Source organism: Coenobita brevimanus, chromosome 51, assembly GCF_032717465.1.
Source record: "Coenobita brevimanus isolate Jiangsu-jjx chromosome 51, ASM3271746v2, whole genome shotgun sequence".
NCBI lineage: Eukaryota > Metazoa > Arthropoda > Malacostraca > Decapoda > Coenobitidae > Coenobita > Coenobita brevimanus.
This window is the reverse complement of record NC_137004.1, coordinates 41,388,330-41,401,666: the sequence shown is the minus strand read 5'-3', so window position 1 is coordinate 41,401,666 and position 13,337 is coordinate 41,388,330.

Sequence of the window (13,337 nt, the reverse complement as noted above, 5' to 3'; positions counted from 1 at the left end):
CATACATCACAATGTTTCGTCCATGTTTCATAATGATACGTGCAGGAAGGTGAGCGATACTTTTACGGTTGAGCGTATTCCCACCGCACACTTGATGTGACTGATTCCAAACACTTTAGGTAAAGCTTACAATCGGCGTGGACGATGAATACAGAGAATGTTCTGACATCACTTCGTACCACGAATTAAAAATAACAGCACCTCATAAGTAACTAAAATTTCATAGTAACTGTAAGTGTGATTTGAATCGACTCCCTGCTTCTTTAACACTAGTCACTACTCACATCTGTTGACAGTACAGGGTTCTTATTCAAACTTGTGTGGAGTACCGGTACGGCTCTCAAGTGTGGGGCAGCTCAATACACTGCTACATCTCTTTTAAACAAGGTGCAATCAGGACCTTTTCGTCTCAGCGATTCCCCCCTCCTCTCTCTCTCTCTCTCTTACTATAGCATATACTGTTTCCTGCAGGTATGCACAATATTCCACTCAGCCATGAAAAAAAATATTAGTACACTTTGCCCCTCCTGAACAATCCGCATCATCATCCCACTGCCCTGGAGAATCAGATTTACTCAGTGCATCCTTTCGTTTTCAGAGTGGTACACGGACAGATTGTTGGCTACCATATCCAGAGTAATCCGAGCATCCACTTATTACGAGAAAATGCCAACGCCAGGCCTCGTGGTTGCTGGATATGACAGAAATGCATAATTTCTCAAGTGACTGAGCTCAGTAATTTGTGCTGATCCTGTGTCTAATGAGCTGGTTAACCAAAACACACACACACACACACACACACACACACACAAAGACTCCCCTTTCCCCCCTATTGACTTACTGTAAATTTCCGGGCTGGCTCTGGGTCTGCTAGTTACTCCTGTCTAGAATCTGTCCACTGTTTTCTTTTATACGTTATCCCTGACAGAAAACACTATGGTAGGTATCATAGCTACAACTAAAGTACTGAGTTTCCTTATACACTGAGGACCTGCTATACCTTATAAGACAATTAGACTCCTGCGAGATATTTATGGAAATTATGGATCTTGAAAAAAAAAAATGAAAAAGGAGATGGTGAGAGATTATGGAGGCTGTTACGTAGGTCATAATCTGGATGGAAGGCTTATGAATAAGATTCTGAAAAACACTCTATAGTAACTCGCCTGAAGGAGTGGTCACAAACAAATTAATCACCTCCATACCAGCTGTTCTACGCCATTAGGCTGTCTTTTCTCCAAGCCGCATCCCATCTCTCACATAACTCTCCACTCCATATTTCATATTATACTCGGTCTCCCCCTCCCACTCCCCCCACTTCCACCTAACGCACCCACACTTTCGATCTTCATTCACCATTATCTTCATATGGACAAACCATCAAGGTACCTCTGGTGCTTTCCAGTACATCCGCTGCAACACCACAACCTTTTTCCTTTGCCCGTTTGTATCTCCCCCTAACTTTACCAGTACATGCTCTTTTCAAAGAACTTATTTCTACTCTTCTCTCTCCTGACTTGTGTCTTTCAGAGTCAATTTGTTTCACTTTCATGCGTTAAAGTGGGCATCATAATATTGTCATGAAGTCTCTCTCTCTCTCTCTCTCTCTCTCTCTCTCTCTCTCTCTCTCAGTGCTCACTTGCCTATTCCACATCAGTGCTTTCAGTGACTCAGGAATCTCTCTTCCCAGCTGTACCTTTCCATGCATTTATCCTCTAAACCTCCGTTCTTCCTCATCACACTACCTAAACATTTGAAGGCACTCGCATTTCTCCATTTCCTGGCAGTCTAAGCCAATATATGTGTTCCGTTACTACTATAGCTATATTCGTTTCAGTGGTGTAGACATGGGAGGGTCTGCGAGGGGAACAGCCGAGAGGGTCCAGACCCCCAGCCCAGACCCTTAGCCCAACTTTTGGGCCTTCCAACTTGAATTTTCGGATAATTTATGTGTAGGCCTACATTGTGTAACAGTGCCCCCTTCCCCCACAACAGAGTTTGTCTCCATCTTGTCCCCCCTCTCCCATTAATGGAGACTACGTCACTGAATAAGACTTCATTTCTCACCTTAAACTCTTGGTTCATTCACCAAGCCCTACACATCCAGCTCATATTCACTTAATACTACAGTACCGTAGCAACAGAGAACAGTACCGATAATTTCCAGACACTATAAATAAGCTCGTCACCGATGCGTGTCTTTCGTAATTCATAATATACAGGCTGTAACAAGAGCAAAAAGTTACTAGTGCTGAGTACTTTAGGCAGTTAGATACCATGCTGATACAGGTACTAAACCGTAAGACTAAATGTAGCTCGGAAAAAAGAACAATCTTTAGCTGAATCAATGGCGAAATCATTCCGTACCTGATATGCTTAAGTTCTGGGCAGTTTGCATATAATTACACAAAAATTACAATAAAAAATTAAGTTATTTTGCAATCGCACATAAAACATAATGAAATACAGGAGTAGCTATTAGAATTTATTGCACATACTTCATCATGAATTAATGCACTATACTTGCTTCATTGATTTCTGAATAATATTCCAATGACTTGTACCCTTCCAGCAGTCATCTCACCACTGTTGCTGCACCCGTGACTCCGTGAGGGGAGGGGACTCAGGAGACACCGAGCATGCAAGCAGGCCAATATACATGGCACCTCCGGCCACAATGACAAGACGCACAAAAGACCAACAAGTGTGAGTGGTTAAGTGTGCCAAAGAAAGTTCTAGCTAGCTGTAAGAGCTGACAAGGGTCTAGAATAATACCGGTAACATTAGCAGACATGATGAGAGTGAAAAGCAGCAGGCACAATGTAAGTACGCAATATGAAGAAAAATTACTATGATGGAAGGGATGAAGGAATTTATCCTCGAACTCAGCAAAGGAGGGTGCCTCAACAATTTTTGCAGGAAGAGTTCCTGGTAGAAATAACATGACATGAGAAGCGCCGTCCAGCTTCAGTTTGAGAGTGACCACGAGTACTATGATGTGGTGCCACGATGAACAGATCAGAGGGTTTGATAGGGTGCATGTGCAATATTTTGTAAAAAAAAAAAATAAATAAATAAAGCATTCCTCAACAGCCGTCCCTTAATGATGAATATGTTCATACTAGAAAGTCTGTCAGCAAGAGTTGGCAAAAACAATCGATTTGCTTTCTGTTCAAGGACGCTGCACTGCGACAGTCTGATGAAAATTATATGAAATCATACTAATTCTTTACCAAAAAGGCGCGGCCTCTCCATACTTTCTATTGAATCTTTCACAGGTTTCTTTTTATTTTTCCTGGATTACCACAGCTACCACGGATTTTTATAAACTTACCTCTGAAAGCTATAAAATGAGGATTTAGAATGTAAATATTTCGCCGTCTACCTGTAGCTGGCCATATTTACCGTTCCTAATGCTTTTTTAAATTTGGACGCTGGCTGTCAAACGCAAGTTAGGTTAGGCTAAATTGGGTTTGATTTGGTTAGGTTAGGTTTGGTTAAATAATTAAGCTTCCAATAGCTCTGACACCGAATTCAATCTGACCAAAGGTCGCTAAGCTAGCTAAGAAGTTGCTGTAGTTACTCGAGAAGAGTCACGATAACCTACCTGACTAAACTCATCCTACCCATGTAATATTACAATACTTACCTGGTGTGGAAGATGTGAGGATGTTGTGCAAGGTTGTGGTCCGGTCCGGTTTGATATGTGCGAAGAGATGACAAGCGAGCTTGATGTTACTGTCACAACACCCACGACTTTAAATCTTTTTTCATAAGTTTTTAGCTAGCCTACGCAAATCACTCGTATGTTTTCCAAAAGTCTAATCAACCAATGTCCAGGACTGGTACAGCGGTGACAAGTGAACTTCGCGGAGTGTGCATCCCAACACATGACGGATGATGGCAACATTGTGCAACATCCTCTACTTCTTCTTCTTCTTCGCGTTCGTTTTGGTTCCCACGGACGCGTTGTAAACTGATTTACCATTTCTTGACACTGCGTTAGCTTCCCAAGTTTGTTCGCAGTTATTTCAACAATTCTCCAATAAACGTAAAGAAACTCTTCACTGTCCACCCACTTCATTTCTCGCATGCAACTAGGTTTATTCCACCCATCACCGTTTCCCACGAACGACGTGTATAGTTACATTCACCATTTGTTTACACTGTGTTATCAAAGGCATGTGCGCCAAACTTGCTTTCATTCACTTTAATTTATTTCAACAATTCTCTCATAAACGTCAAGAGAATCTTCACTGCCCACTCACTTCCCATTTGTCACACGCAACTCGCTCAATCCACCCCTCTCCGCACTGATGCCAAGTTTTCCATCCACAGATCAAGCTTCACTGGTCTGTTGTACCTTTGTGTTGTAGAAATCTTTACAAAATGTACACTGCATCACTCACTTCTGTCAAGACACCACGAGACTCGAAAGACAACGTGTTTTGTCGTTTTCAACTAACTTTACTTATCTTCTGTTAACGTAACACACACCGCAAGCCACTGACACGAGCAACTGGCGGTGATACCGTCTCGCCAAGAGAAGTGGGTCTCTGACTAGATGAAAATTTTCATCTGCATCGTAACCATCTGAAATTTCTCGGACTACAATCGTTTTACTGACCAAATTCTCCAAGCGCTGGTTGGCATGGGAAGTCAAGCTGTCATGTGCCCTCTGATCTCAGCAAATGATGACCAACTCCCTAGATCACTCTACTAGGTCAGTACAATTATCAGAAAAGATTCAAATGATTAATGATTGCTCTAGCCAGTGTTCGTGAGTATGAGTTTCGATGATGGCAGGGGGAATGGTGTGAACTGGAGGATGTTTGAGCGAGTGCATCAGCATCAGTGTTCGGGCGAGACAAGGGTTTCTGACGACTCTTCTTTATTTGTAATGACGGGGATACGTCAGAAAACAAAACGAGTAAGGGAAACAGGAATGACGATAGTGAAGGCTGGTGAAAGGAATGTAGGATATTTTATCTTATATTTTATATCTTATGGATTCAGATGCTGCGGTACGGTACTGTGAGTGGGACGTGCTCAGAGTCAATGGTTCAGAGTTTTGTGACCGAACAGCGCTGTGTAGCCTGATGTGTGTAAGGTGATGAGACATGAACCATTTATGCTAAAAGGTGGAATTGAATGGAGAGAGAAACTTTGGTGGATGAGTCTCTCCTTTAATGTAATTATGAGAGAGAGAGAGAGAGAGCAGTGGGAAAGGAAAAGTAAAGCGTGGCGCAAGAAAGGTGTGAGGTGGTAGGCATACTCTTATAGGGTAGAAATACATATTGAGAATCAGACAGCAAAGGAATTTGGAGGACCATGTTCTTTACGGACAATCTTTCCATATTTTTTTAGGGGATGAAGGATGCAAAGCCTATACGAGAGTGGACTATTAAATGGTCTGCCTGGCTTTTGTAGAAGGATGCTGATTGCTCTCATCCAAAATGTCAGTGCGTCCTTGAGTCCTTGAAAATTTCAGGGAGGGTATTCATGGCTATGGGGCCGAGGTGATGGACGTTTGTGAGGTAGGACATAGAAACAAAGAAACAGAAAATATAAAAGCAAAACAAAATTATTCACAGTGAAATGAGACACACATTAATATATTACCCAAGCCTTCGAAATCATTACTCCACCTCACATGCAATAAACTATTTTTAAGGGTGCGATTGAATTGTGCCTTTTTCACTAACCCATGGATGCATGGTGGTCTAGTGGGCTGAGGCGCTCCAGCTGGATATGGTCTTTAAGGGTTTTAATTCGAGGCGTGATTGGCATTTATTGCTCACATAATGCCACTCAGAGATGGAAGACTGTTCATTAATTATTGCCCTAAACGTCTGGACTGAGCAGTTTAATTCCTGCCACATGCTCTTGGGTGACAGAAGTGGATGACTGATGGAGATGCTGTTCACACATACAAGTGGCCTGTCTATGCTGCACTGTGTAACTGCATTGTTTTGTAAAGGAATTTTTCTTTAGATTACATACTGTTCTCTAGCATTAAAGGATTAGTTTTGTGTTTAGATTTTAATGATGCCATAGATGTGTAAGAATCTGTCTTTCGACATGAGTGCAAACCGTCATTACGTGTGTTAAAGTTGAGTGCGACAGCTGTCATTCATCTAACTGGGTGGTTGCCTTTCTCATGTCATCGGAAGTGACTAGTCTGTGGGTGCTTCCTTTGGCATGTGCCCACTCGCCTATGGCGTATATTGTAACTGCTGGCTTAAAGCGATACTGACAGCTTGTCTCATTCCATCCCTCTTTCCCCCTCCTCTCACTCCAGTAGTGGGATATGCAGAGATGTCATTATAAAAAGGGGTTTAAGTGGGTTTCGTGCAGAGGGAGACAGTGGAGTGTGACCTACTGAATGTCTCGCCCCGTACTATCTCCCTATAGTTGCTTTATGCCACCTCTAAATCTCTAACACTTTATCCTTTAACAATGCTGCCTCAACTCATGGTTGTATCAATTCTCTATTTCAAACAGTAATTATGATGTATGTTTGCTCTTTACAATGCTCTGTTGGTTTGTAAGGGATATACAGTACTGTATCTGGATTTTACTGTTCGCTCTTGTACTGGATTAATTTTGTAAGGTGCATTTGTTTAGATTTTACTTGTGGGTGTGTTTGTGTGTGTGTGTGTGTGTGTGTGTGCGCTCAATCTTTCATTCATGAACTGCAAGCATGACTCACTTCAAGTTATTGGTGTTGCTTAAACCCAGTCTGACTGACTGAGTAGACTAGCTGCCTATGACAAATAAGCAACTGCTTCTGTTGGACCATCCCATGCACAGTACAGTACATATCCATACACTGTATAGAGATCTAGTGCCCCCTGGCAGTAGCCAGCACCTCACCAGGTTCTTACCAAGATCCTTCCGTGGACAACGTGCAGGGAAATATGCAGAGATTTGGCTCATGGGTGGATCCCACAACTACTCCACCCAGGGTGCACAGTACCACCATGTGTAGGCTTCCCTTCAAGGCCTCCCTTAAAGCTGTTCCAGTTCATGCATCAGTTTACCTGAACACATCCTAGACTTTAAGTAACATCCAACTGTAGAGGAGAAAGCTGCAAAAGGCCTTTGTAAAGCAGTGGATTTATATAAGCTGATGCTGAAGAATCCATGAGCAGTATTTTGATTAGTTTTATTATATACTTTATTTTGATACAAAGTATCCTTTACAATACATAGGATTTTCATAGATAATATACATATAAATTCATATCATAATGCATACAGAAGATGCCTTCTGTGTCACCTGAATTGCTTTGACAATATAAGTAAAATACTGACACTCCACAGTGCAAATTGATACTCTCTTTGGCCATGATAATTAGCCTTCTTTGAGTACTGTATTATGAATAATGTTTATAGATATTTTAACATGATCATTTAGCTGCAATATAGTATACCAACTGCAGATCATAAATATAGTAATCTGACATGGACTGAAGTAATCTGTTATTCAGTATTAAACTGAAAAAAGACTAGGTACCTAAAATAATGAATAGTTATGATCTACAACAAAATGTGACTACTGTTCCAAGAGTCAATAAAGTGACACTTTATGCTGAGCTATGTATGACATTTTTAAAAATACATCCACAGCAATGGCTGTGGAACATATCAGCAGCTTGCATCAGACTGATGGGATCTTAAGTGACAATGGCACACACCAACTGGTGTCATCATGCCTACAAACTAGTTGAAATAATGTAAATTTTGTTGGTGGCATATACTTGTACAGGTAGGCAGATTTGTGGCAAGGTTGAATTAGAAATACTGTATACAAATTGCAAAATAATAAGAAATGAAGGTGCACTGTACAGGATATTCCCTCTCAAAAACTTGTCATCTGATGTAACTCTATCCTGTGGAGGAGAAAATTTACAGGTACCTGTAGTACATTACATATCCCTTGTCACAGCATAAATATTGATAATCCATCATTATCTTCGGCATTTCTAGAATCCTGGCATTTCTTCTTCCATTTTAGAGGTCATTTTCTGTTTCATACTTCTAGTGATGATCATGTACTCATTACTCTAAGTTTGTTAATGTACAGTTATTTATTTCTGGATCTCCTGATGATAAAGGGTTAATATAACTGAATCATTAAAAGGCAGAGTGCAAGTCTGTCTACTTTAACAGTACTGTATGGTCAAAATAGTTTCACAGCATTTCAGGTAGCTAAAAACATTCCTTTAAAATATATACACTGGCTCTGTTTCTGATTTTTTTTTTTCTCTTCAAGATGGAAATTTACAGTGGAACGTGGGGACAATCATCATCCACACTCTTGATATAGTGCTGCCTTCAGGTAACTACAGAGTGACAAGCCAAGTTGGGTGGTAACCATGTAGCCAAATGATGCTTGATGGTTTAGTGGGTTATGGCATTCCAACCAGAATGAGCCTGTAAGGAGTTATACTTGAAGGGTAGCTAGGGCTTATTGCTCACATAATGCCACTCAGGGGCAAGTGTTGGGACTGAGTAGCCTACCCCTGGCTTCAATGCTTTTGATGAGACAAAAAAGGACTGGATGAAGGATGCATGGATAAAACAAATAAGTCAAACTACTGAAATATATGACATCTACTTCTGTACATTAATCAACGTACAGTATTGTACTTGTCTAAGAAAAACAAAATAAAGCTAACGGACATTTAGCTCACTATTTACAAATCAAATTAATATCTGGAGCTTGACAAAATAGCATCAGAATGACAGTGCATTTAACATATAAGTGTTGAGTATTCAATATTTTACTGTAGGTGATATCACAGATGCAGTAATGCATTTGCATAATTTTATGCAATACTAGTATCTAACCTAGCCTTTTTCTAATTTTTTTTTGCAACACTACGCAGCTATACTTCCTCCACATTTTCATTTTCATCACATCAGTCTGCCTATCATTAATAAACTGCTGTACAGTACAGTATAACTTACTTTAAAAAATATGAATTGTGTTATGGAGAACAGATAACTTTGACTTACATTATTGTTAGCTAATGGAAGAAATGCTTTATGCACAAACCATTCAACACATAACTGGACTCAGATCAGTGAGCAAACCTATGGCCATATCCCTCTCATTTGCCAGATGTGATTTTGTAGGAGGAACAGAAAAGAGGAAGATGCACTCCTCTTTCTCCTTCCTACAGGAATTGGGGGAGACAATGGACGAATCCATAGAGAGGAGGCCTGCAGTCCTAATGGACCCAGTTTCGAATCCCAGACAGGGCAGGGAACAGTTTAAGGATCAGAATTTCATTAAGGGCAGACTTTACTGATCTACCAGAAGACCCACTAACATGTCAATAAAATACCCCAACTAATACCATTACACCAGTCCTGTATAAGACAGCCCTAGCATGTATTCAATATGGACAGTGGGTGTTAGCGTCGAAATGGTGACATGTGAAGGTGTAAGGTATGTAGGATTACTGGGCCTTGAGAATAGCCTGTGAAGCCTATGCCCAGAGTCAGATACATTAGAGAGAGAGAAAAAAAAAAAAGCCTTAGCTACATTATAATTTTGTTATCATCACCAGCTTTTCTTTTCCGGCAAGGACAAGGAAACAAAAGGCTCTTCCCATCTCTCATGTCCTTCCTGCAAAAAGAAACCCACATTTTGAGGGGGAATTGACTGAAGTTTGCTTGTGAATCTGGTATGTGGTTGTCCTGCTACAATCGTCAATGCTGCTAGACTTAACCTGCACACTGATATCCAAAAATACATCACGCTTATGGACTGGAAAGTTCTTCACTGATTTCATGATTTCTTTAGGGTATGCCAGTCTCACATTATGCAATAAAGCATGAAAATAAAGGCTTGCCATAGGACACCTGTCACTATAAACATATAATACATTGCTCAAAGCCACTCCAGCTAAGCAGGTTATTTAATTTGCTCTAGTGACTATAAATTTAGTGCTTTACTTCGCACTCATTACAGTACAAAGAAACAATCCTTTCTGCATGTAAAAGTAAATTATCTCTGAACTATTTACACAAAAAGTATTATACAATAACAATTAAAACAAATAACAAATACAGTATAATCTTTACTATATAATACAAACTGTCTGTGTATAAGGTACATCTGAATTTTCTTTTGAGTTACCAGACTGCAAAATACTTCCCAACACTCTGAGGCTAAAGTTACATCTGCCTGTGTCATTAAAAAGTAAGATGAAAAACAACCCACTTTTTGGATGAATCTGGGATATAATATTGCAATTGCATAATGTACCTCTATCAGTTTCAGCATACAAAAGTACTGCAGTACTGTACTAACAATTAAACTGAAGACAATGTTAAATCTTCTCAGTGTCAGGAATTTCATTAAATGATGTGTTTCACAGGTTTCAATCACATTTACAGTAATTAAAAGTTTCTGCTGCTTACATAAAAATTATACTATACATAATTAATACAAGTAACAAACACTCATATCAAGTGTACATAATTTAATACAAGTAATGAATGCTCATATCAAAGGTACAGTAGCACTTTAGCTTTTAGACAATTCATGTCACATGTAGCCTGATAATAAGTGTACATACTATTGTACCATAGTGTATTTTGTATAGTGCATGACTCATAGTACCAATGACTGGACAGAGGGGACACATGACCTTTACAAAATCTCCCAATCTACAATATTGCATAACATTAATAAGGCCAGTTCAGAGCTGCGTGTACAAATAACAGTGGGTGTTATTTCTTAGTATCTTAACGAATGTGTATTCTGTAAAATAATATACAAACCATCACCTGAGCAATGTAAGCACCTGCAGTGCTGTACATCTAACAGTGATTTTTTTTTATTCAGTATAAATGCAGTTCTGGTGAAGTACATTATTTCAGTTATGACAACTAGATTCTTGTGTTTTTCCACAGTGGTTGTTTTCTCTAGACACTACCTGAAGTCATATCTCAATACAGTATAGCATTTTATCAAGCATGTCCACCAAAAATAGATTATCATACAGCCTTCTCCTAACCCCATCACAGTTTGTCTTATACATAATGAGTTTCATTCTCCCACTTCACTCATCTGTTTCTCAACATTCTAAGAATTTTTTCCATTACACAGCCACTTAGTCATTTTCCAGCTCTCCATGCACTTATGCGGCTAAACAACTGCTGCACGATTTATGAACAGAAGTAGAAGTATTCAGTTCACTTCCATCCTAGTGCCTACACAAAATTTTGCTGTCACCTATCCCTCCATATACTGTACATATAGATATACAGCGACATCCCTCTTGGCATATGAAACTCCATAGCATGTCTTACTTGGTGATTTATTTTGCATGTTACATTTCATTCCTTCCAGTGTGTTACTGTTATTTTTTTAGTACTAAAAATGTTTTTATCAACGTACAGGGGGATATCGCGTTGTAATAGGAAATAATTAATCACTGACAAAAAGGTGTTATGAAATTTCCTGCGCCAATGAAATTATGGCCCATTATTATTGTTATCCTACTCCAATATTCCACACTTACAAGGGCTTAACATCTCTAAAGCACGGCTCTTTGATTTATGTAGGGACTATAATCAGAAAAGAAAGGAAGCCCTATGTTCTGTTTCCCCCCAACTGTGTTGCTTGCAACCAAAGAAGTCCTGGTCTGTGGGGTTACCACCTCCCTATGACAGTCATCATCATGTTTGGTCTTACGTTTGTTTTATACGCAGCATGAACCAAACATACTCACCTGACAGCACTCCTCTGCCCTGCTTTGTTCTGTGCCAAATCTCAAGTACAGTAATACCTCTGAATGAGGGGTCAGCACACCACCACCTCATCTTATGTCTTCCTCTGATTGCAAGTATTTGGTGACAGTCCAGTACCTCAGTACTGCCCATCCATTACTCCTCATAAAGCTCATCTGGCCCATTCCAAACCTTTTCCATATCCTCCATTCTCTTTCCTTTCTAATGCTTTCCATTTCCAGTCATCTTCTCAGTGAGTAATTTACGTCTAATATTCTCAGTCATAATCTTCATTCTTCTACTACTGATAGGTTTCTATCTATCTATCTATCTATCTATTGCCAGATGCCTCAATCCCATTTGGGGTGGCCACAAACAAATCGCCTCCACGTAGCCCTGTCCCCCGCCATTTCACTGCCCTGCTCCCAACTCACACCCCCCTCTCTCATATACCTCTCCACCTCATCCCTCCATCTCATCCTCGGCCTCCCCCTCCCTCTGATATATTTCACTACCATAAAATAATGAATGACAACACTATCTTGTAATGGCTTCACTAACATGTTCATAACATGTCAGTAACAATGTTTTGGGTGTGTACAGCCTAAAAGATAAAGTTACTGTTGCCTACACTCAGGCTAATGAAGATGATGATCATTTTCTGATTGCACCTTTCATTATTACAATCTAAACAGACCTGGAGGTCTCTGTCGCTACTCATCCTATTTAGTCAGTCAACCTTCACCAACAGCAAATAAGAGCACTGACAACAGTCACTTCCTCTGGCACCAGGTTTGCCTTTATACCTGTCACTCTGACTTCACATCCACGAAGAGCCCACTCATGTACACTCGCACCAAAAAGTATCGGTGCACACTTGACGAAAAGCAATTTGAGTCACAGACTATGGCTACTGGGAACTGAACAACGATTTTTTCCCCACGCTGATAAACTTGCTCTCTCAAGGATGCAATATATGGCTTGTTTATGACATTTTCCAGTCCGTATTGTTATTATATGTATAGCAAAGTAGCTACAAATAAATCTTACCGAGAATTCATGAGCTATAATAGTTATTTTGGATATCATTGTGCCTTACCTGCATGATACTTTTTGGTGTGACTGTATATATTTAACTGCCCACAAGAAATTACGAATACTTCTCTTAATCCTTTCCTGTACTGGACTTAAAGCACCTACCATAAGACAGACACGTACCGTGTACAGAATGTATTTTCCAGTGATTAAACTGTATCTTAAAAATGAGAATGAAAACGGTGTGCTGTGCAGCTGCTGAGACAATAATTTCTAAAGAAACAGCACAGTACTAGAAATACTCAGTGCTGACAAGGCAAGCATATATAACAGAGTTGACATTTTACACGAACTTAATTGATGCAAATTATATCTGTAAGATATGGAACTACTGAGAAACTATCATAAACAAAACAAACCAGCAACCACACATGCAATGAAATCAGACATAAGCCAAAAAAAGTGAATCCAGAAAGAATTAATCAATGTCGGGTATGCGCCTGTCTCTACAAGGGTATCTAATATTTATAACCTGTTTATGCCTTTAGTTA